Source organism: Alosa sapidissima, chromosome 21 (assembly GCF_018492685.1).
Source record: "Alosa sapidissima isolate fAloSap1 chromosome 21, fAloSap1.pri, whole genome shotgun sequence".
In the NCBI taxonomy this organism is placed as follows: Eukaryota; Metazoa; Chordata; class Actinopteri; order Clupeiformes; family Clupeidae; genus Alosa; species Alosa sapidissima.
The window spans coordinates 28563042-28570541 of NC_055977.1; the positions used below are offsets into that span (position 1 = coordinate 28563042).

The window sequence follows — 7500 nt, forward strand, 5'->3', positions numbered from 1 at the left end:
CTAACGTCTCCCTCGAGTACTGACCTGCATCTGAAACATGAGTGGGATCCATCCACTCTTAACACAAGTTTAGCAATGGCCCAGTTTCTGGAAGGACATGCCCAGCTCCCTGAAATAAGTTTGATGGATAAAACTCTTTTTAACTAATATTTTTGATTTTAGCAATGACTCTCCACATTTAGAACTGGACAGAAAGAGAAACTCTTTCTTTAGAACTGGACAGAAACAGTGACTGAAGTAAAGGTTGAAATATTCAAGAACAGGTTTAGCCTTCTGTAACTGGTGATAGATAAAACTCCTCACCATATTTTACATCTGAACACTGACTTAGCATATGGATATTAGAGGGAAGTTTCTGGAGCTGGAACCTTGAAAGAGTTGGAGTAGTCCTGAATAGAATTCAATTGATGTGTAATAAAGAGTTGGAGTAGTCCTGAATAGAATTCAATTGATGTGTAATAAAGAGTTGGAGTAGTCCTGAATAGAATTCAATTGATGTGTAATAAAGAGTTGGAGTAGTCCTGAGTAGAGTTCTATTGAGCTGTGTAATAAATCACTCAGTGAGGGCTGTCCTGAGACTGGACTCCACCGACTGGTAGAGGCTGTGGAGGAGCCTTTGATCTTTTTAATCACCACAGTACACACACACACACACACACACACACACACACACACACACACACACACACACACACACACACACACACACACACACACACACAATCACACAAACACACGCCTGGTGTCTACAGTCCTGCCTTCTTACACTAAATTAGTATTAGGGTTTGATTTCCCAGACAGCACAGACAGCCTCTTCAAGTGTGCTGGATCAGAGCCATATCTGGGCCAGAGCTGGGCCGAGTCCCATCCAGAGCCTGTCCACATTCAGATCTGTGTGCAGAGGTTGAGTGTGAGCGCTGCTGTGGTAACTGGGTCAGGAAACCAGCAGCAGGTTTCAGGGAATGCAGCAGTGCTCTCAAAGTAGAGATGACCCACATCATGACATGACCGCACCCCTCCTCCTGTCCTCTCCTCCTAACTGCTCCTCCTGTCCTCTCCTCTCCTCCTAACTGCTCCTGCTGTCCTCTCCTCTCCTCCTAACTGCTCCTGCTGTCCTCTCCTCCTAACTGCTCCTGCTGTCCTCTCCTCCTAACTGCTCCTCTCCTGTGCTCTACTGTCTTCCTCTCCTCTGCTCTGCTCTCAAGGTCATCATCACAGCCTCATCACATCACATCCTCTCCTCCAATCTCCTCTCTTCTCTTCTCCTCTCCTCTCCTCTGCTCTCAAGGTCATCACAGCACCCCTCCTCCTCTCTCCTTCTCTCCTCTCCTCTCCTCCCCTCTCCCCCTCTCCTCTGTTCTTCTCCTCTCCTCTCCTCCTGTCCTATCATCACACATATGTACACACACACACACACACACACACACACACACGTACAGAGCATGAATGCTTACACTGTTCCTCATCTATCTGTGAGAGTTCCTCCTCTGGATGTCCCCTGGCCATCTCCCTGCTGTGCTCCCCCTCCTTTACTCCACGTCTCTCTTCCCATCATCCTCTCCTTCAGCTCATTCATTCATTCATTCATTCATTCATTCACTCCTTCTATCCCTCCCTCTCTCTCTCGACACTACCTTTCTCTCTCTCTCTGTCTCCCTGCTCCCTCTCTCTCTCTCTATGCTACCTTTCTCTCTCTCTCTCTCTCTCTCTCTCTCTCTCTCTCTCTCTCTCTCTCTCTCTCTCTCTCTGCGCCCTCTTTTTCTCTCCTTCTCCGTGTCCTCTCTCTCTGTGCCCTTCCTCTCTCCTCTTCTCTCCTCCCCCCTGTGTCTGGTCCTATCCCATGTCCCAGTGTTCTGCAGTACAGTCAGTGAATGACTCACATTCACACTCATCTTCTCTGTGTGTGTGTGTGTGTGTGTGTGTGTGTGTGTGTGTGTGTGTGTGTGTGTGTGTGTGAGTGTGTGAGTGTGTCCCCCCATGCCTGCACAGTTTCCCATAAGAGACTGCAAAGCCCCTCTGAGCTGAATGGCCGCCACAGGCCAGCAGGTCTGGGCCCTGGGGAGGGAGTAGTGAGTGCAGGGGCCCTGGTAGAGAGGTGATGTGCTCAAGGGCTTCTGTCCGGCACAGGGCAGACAAGATGCAGCAGCACACTTCACTGATATCCCTGGAGATAACCAGTCCTCTTCTCTCATGTGCCTCTGAGAACTCCCCTGCACGCACACACACATGCACTCATTCACTCTCTCTCTCTCACACACACACACACACACACACACACTCTCTCACACACACACACACACACACACACACACACACACACACACACACTCTATCACACACACACACACACACACCTGCCTGGACTCCTCCGAGGTGTGGAGAAAGTTCTTGGAGAGCAGCTCTGCTCCAGGACCAGGACTGAAGCTTGTGCTCTCCCAGTAGTGACTATGCGACTGCTCTGTGTTGTTGAGCCAGGAGCTGTCCTCAGTGCTGCTGTTTGTCAACATTACCCATCACTCAGACACTGGGAAAGTGCTGAGCGCTTTTATTCACTTGGGCGTCTTGAGAAGTAATGCTTTTGTGTGTGTGTGTGTGTGTCTCTCTCTCTCTCTCTCTCTCTCTCTCTGTGTGTGTGTGTGTGTGTGTGTGTGTGTGTGTGTGTGTGTGTGTGTGTGTGTGTGTGTGTGTGTGTGTGTGTGTGTGTGTGTGTGTGTGTGCGTGCGTGTGCGCGTGTGCCAATACCAAAATACCACCATTTGTCTTGACTCATCATCACTAAAGCATCACTAAAGCAACACTAGCCTTCAGGCTGCTGCCATCCCGTCGGTTGCTGTGGTGTGCATTAAGCCATCTATGTGGACGCATGAAAGCCACTGATTCCAGACTCCGGATCTGGTCTCAACATGGCTATGAGACCTTTGAGAGAAAACATGTTCTGCCTCCGCCACCAATACCTACTCACAGCACATCACAAGTGAAACTACATCTCACCGGCTGGAGAGAAGAGAGAGGGGTCACGACTCACGAGACATGAGCAATGTTTTTATGGGGGTTCCCCAGAATTGAAGTTTAAGAATGTCAGCATTAACCCAGTCCGGTGTGCAAGCATGTTAACCGCTTATTGCGGCTATCGTCCTGGTCCCAGACCGCCACAGTCTTCCGTCTGGTCAGTACAGTTGACTGGGCCCTCTCGTCCAGTTCTTCAGCTGACCTGTCACTCATTGCTCAGACAGTCTGCTGTACGACTGCTCCCCTGCAACACACACATACACACACACACACACACAAACACACACACACACATACAAGTACACACACACACACACACACACACACACAGAGAGACAACAGACACAGACAGACACACACACACACACACACACACACACACACACACACACACACACACACGCACACAGTTTCCTCTATCGCAGCACACTCATCAGTCAGCGTGTGTGTTTGTGGTGAGAGGCACTTTGTTTGTTTACCCCTGCTGTAACCATGGAAACGTCGGGGCAGGAGATTCCTGTGTAACCTTTAGTAACAACCACGTTGAGTCACGCAGTGTACTGGAACGGTCCACGCAAATCAAATGCCACACACATTTACGCCATGACACTGTTGTGCATCGCATTGTACTGCAAATTCTGCCAAACAACTGATCATGAAAAGTTGATAGAGAGAAACTGCACAACACTGATTAAATCTTAATCCGTATAAACCATTCATATTGCAAGAAAGAAAGAAAGAATGCAATGAAAGAATGTTTTTATCAGATAGAATGGCATGTTCCCTGTCCAAAACATATAATCATAGCATAACATGCAGCCATACTAGCCCAGAGGCATGTGCTCTGCTCCCTCTGTCACTTGAAGTACGCAGGCAATGAGAGAGAGCACTTTTGGGCCTTGTGAATCACAACCTTCACATTCACTTGGCTCTTCAAATTCACTTGTAACTGATTGAATCAGTTCCAATGTGATCTGGGCTATTGTGAGAGAGTGTGTGAGAATGTGATCGGAGGCTTGAGTGTTGGACCCAAACGGAAGTCAATCAAACAGACACATGGACTCGTCGTAAACATGATGCTGTTTTTAAACCAAAACAATACGGGAGGAGGACCTTCCCTGACAACCGGCATTGGTTTATGGAAAACAGGCATCGTACAGACGAGCGGCAGTCAAAAGCGGCGTCACAGTGAGATGACTAAGAGACGGAAAAGAGATTTCTTCCCTTTTAGTCACCCATGCTAAAACAGGATTCAGAAGAAGTAGTGGGGATGGGGGGAGGGGTGTGTGTATCGACTTGGGAGCATTTTCCAAGAAAGATGACAGAATTCTTACTAGCCACTTAGAAAAAGGGTAGAATAGAAAGAGAAAAGGGAGAAGAGGGAGAGATGGAGAGATAGAGAGACTGCATCAGAAGGAGGGAAATAACCTTACATGGTCCTCGTACTTCCCACTGCTAAAGCCAGGCTCACTGGAAAAGAGACTGGAAACCACTGAATTGGCACTGTAAATGCTGGCCTTGTCTCTCTCCTCTTCCTTTGATAGTATTCCCAGTCCAGAATTCCTTGGAATGCTAATGATTGGAAAAATCACTGTAGTCTATGAGAGAGAGAAACTCACAACAAGCAAAGCCATTGAAACTGAAGCAAATGTAATAAGTGGTCTAAAGCATTATGCTCATTTGATGTCATGATCATGGTCCTCAGTGTTGACATGGGTGTGTCAGTCAGTGCTCCGTTCCCATACACCACATAATAGCTTTAGCTCACGCACGCTACTCACCGCACACTGTTGCCTGTCAGGGAGATATGGCCATGCATAGAAAGGAGGGATATAGAAAGAGGGATATAGAGAGAAAGCAAAGGAAATATGGAGGGATGGAGGGAGACAGAGAGAGACATTAGGGAGGGAGTGAATGGAAAATGTTGGTTTGGAAAGAGCAGAGGTCAGCTCTGGGGGCATATGGCATGCGGTTTTGCTGCTGACAGGCGCGGCGCGTTAGCTCGTCATGCTAACATTGTAAATGTGAGGAAAAGGCATCCTGTGTGATCCAGTTTCAAATGTTGCCTGCCGGGGAGCTGTGTGCTGTAGCATGAGAGAGATGAGGAACTCACAGGATGTTACACACTCATCTCATACTGAAGTAGACACAGTCAGCACACACACACAATCCCCGGAAAAGCAGAAGCACACTAGTCAAGTGGGTTTATGGCCTGTAGATATTAACCACCCCCACCACACCCGGAAGAACAAATGGACAAATAACCCCTTAAATTATGACTTCTGGCGAGTTTTGTGGAAAGAAATGAACAGATTGAGGCTTACAAATATGACATAACCATCAACAAATTTAAGGCATCTTGCTGTGCCTTTCTTTCTTCATACACATTGATAACTGGATTAAATACACACACACACACACACACCGCATCAGGCGATCGGTCAGAGTGCAGGTGAGGTGAGTGCTGTTTGCCCTGCTGGCCTACAGACTGATGACCAGTCGTCTCTGAAACAGCATTAGGGGACACCAGGGCCACACTGGAGACAGACTGACCAGCAGCCTCATTCAGGACTTTCTGTCTCTGTCTGTTTGCTCTCTCTCTCTCTCTCTCTCTCTCTCTCTCTCTCTCTCTCTTTCTCTCTCTCTCTCTCTCTCTCTTTTGCTTTTTTTCTCAAATTCAAATGAAAAGAAATGCTTTATTGGTATGAGAAATAGAACAACAAGTTTGAGGCACATAGACTCTTAGATGCTTTATTCCCTATGTGTAGACTAGTACACAATTATCTTCTCACAGCATGCTGCATATCACAACAGAACAATAAACAGAACAAACAAAATAAAATATAGTGGACAGAAAAATACAATATACTCTGTCAGTAATAGAATATGTATATATTCATCCCTTTCTCTCTCTGTCTGCTTTCTTTTATACCATTTTCATCACTCCTTTCTCTCCTTCCTTCTCCCTTTTCTATGTCCTCCTCCTCCATCTCTCCCTCTCTCTTAACTTGAGCTTGTGTCTTGTGTCTTTTTCTCCCTCTTTCTCTCCCTCTCTCTGCTTAATGTATAACCAAATAACCAAATCCAGGTCATCCCTTTACCTTTTGTATCTTTAATGGCGTTTTCAGTCTCTCTCTCTCTCTCTCTCTCTCTCTCTCTCTTTTTTTTTTTTTTTTAACAAACGTAAATAGCAAGAGTAATAATAGGATGGTGTGTGTGTGCATGTGTTTGTGTGTGTGTGATGTGTATGTACATGTTTCAGGTTGAGTCCCTCAGATCCTCACATTTCAAAATAAATTGTGCTGCTAGAGCAGCAGAGGGTCATTTTTTCATTGTCCCAGTCTTGAAAATTTGCGATATCTCTTTGGAATTTGGGGAAGAAAGCCCGTCTAATGTTTTCATATTTTTCACATTGTAGAAAGAAGTGCTCCTCTGTCTCAACAATCTCTGCCTGGCAGTGACCACATATTCTTTGTTCTCTCGGAAGTTCCTGTGTCTGCCTGTTTCTACTGCTAGATTGTGGTCACTGAGCCTGTACTTGGTCAGGGTTTGCCTCTACTTTGTATCTCTGACAGAGATGAGATACTCTGCCAATTCATATTCTCTTTTTAGGGTCAGATAGCAATTCATTCTACTTTGGGTGGTAATTTGGTTTGTCCAATGTTCTAAATATTCTTCTTTTGCTTGATTCATTCTTTCATTAACTCTAATAATTGATGTTTGGGAAACAGACCTGGACTGAGCTTGATGTGTATTAGTTGTTGTTATTGAGTTAGTTAGCTTCAGTACCAGTTCTCTCCCTCTCTCTCTCTCGTCTCTCTCTTCCTCTACCCCTGAGTGCATAGTGTCTAGTCTACTCTCACTTCTCTCCTGTCTTGTCATCAACTCTTTCCTGTTTTCATATCTTGTCCTATCTTAGTATACTATGTCCTGTTGTCATATCCTGTCCTATATTAGTATACTCTGTCCTGTGGTAGTGGACTGGAATGGACATTTCTAAGTGACCCCAAACTTTTGACAGGTAGTGTAGACAGATGGCATGATGTTACATCCCATGTCATATGACGCAAATGTGAAAGCGTTACATAACACTGCAGTATCTAAAACCTCAATTAGTCATTACAAATGAATAAGAGTAAGTGGCATCTGCAATTGCACATAATGACCTGGTTCCGTTAGCCTTGTGATCTGAGGGGTGAAGGGACAGGCTAGTGAAACTGACCGCTGATGTTGCCACATATGTGTGTAGGGAACGCAGCATGGGTGGCACATATGGTGTGGAGTGTCTGCTGTGGCCAACTCCGGTTTCAGCTCAGGTCACTCAGCCGTGTGTGTGGTGTGTGTTGTGTGTGTGGTGTGTGTGTGTGTCTTGTGTGTGTTGGGGGTGGGGGGGCAGCATGGGTATGCGGACATTGGCATGAGCTTTGGAATGCTAAAGGTACCTCCAACGTCAGCAATGCCAGCATCAGCAAGCTGCATATTCTTAGCACA

The 7500-nt window shown here is 46.3% G+C and overlaps 1 protein-coding gene across 1 annotated transcript in view; it reads left to right on the top strand.

The window, feature by feature from the left end:
• Positions 1-7500, top strand: part of eepd1 (endonuclease/exonuclease/phosphatase family domain containing 1) — a 27424-nt gene that overhangs the window by 13732 nt on the left and 6192 nt on the right. The gene's annotated exons all lie outside the window — the stretch shown is intronic.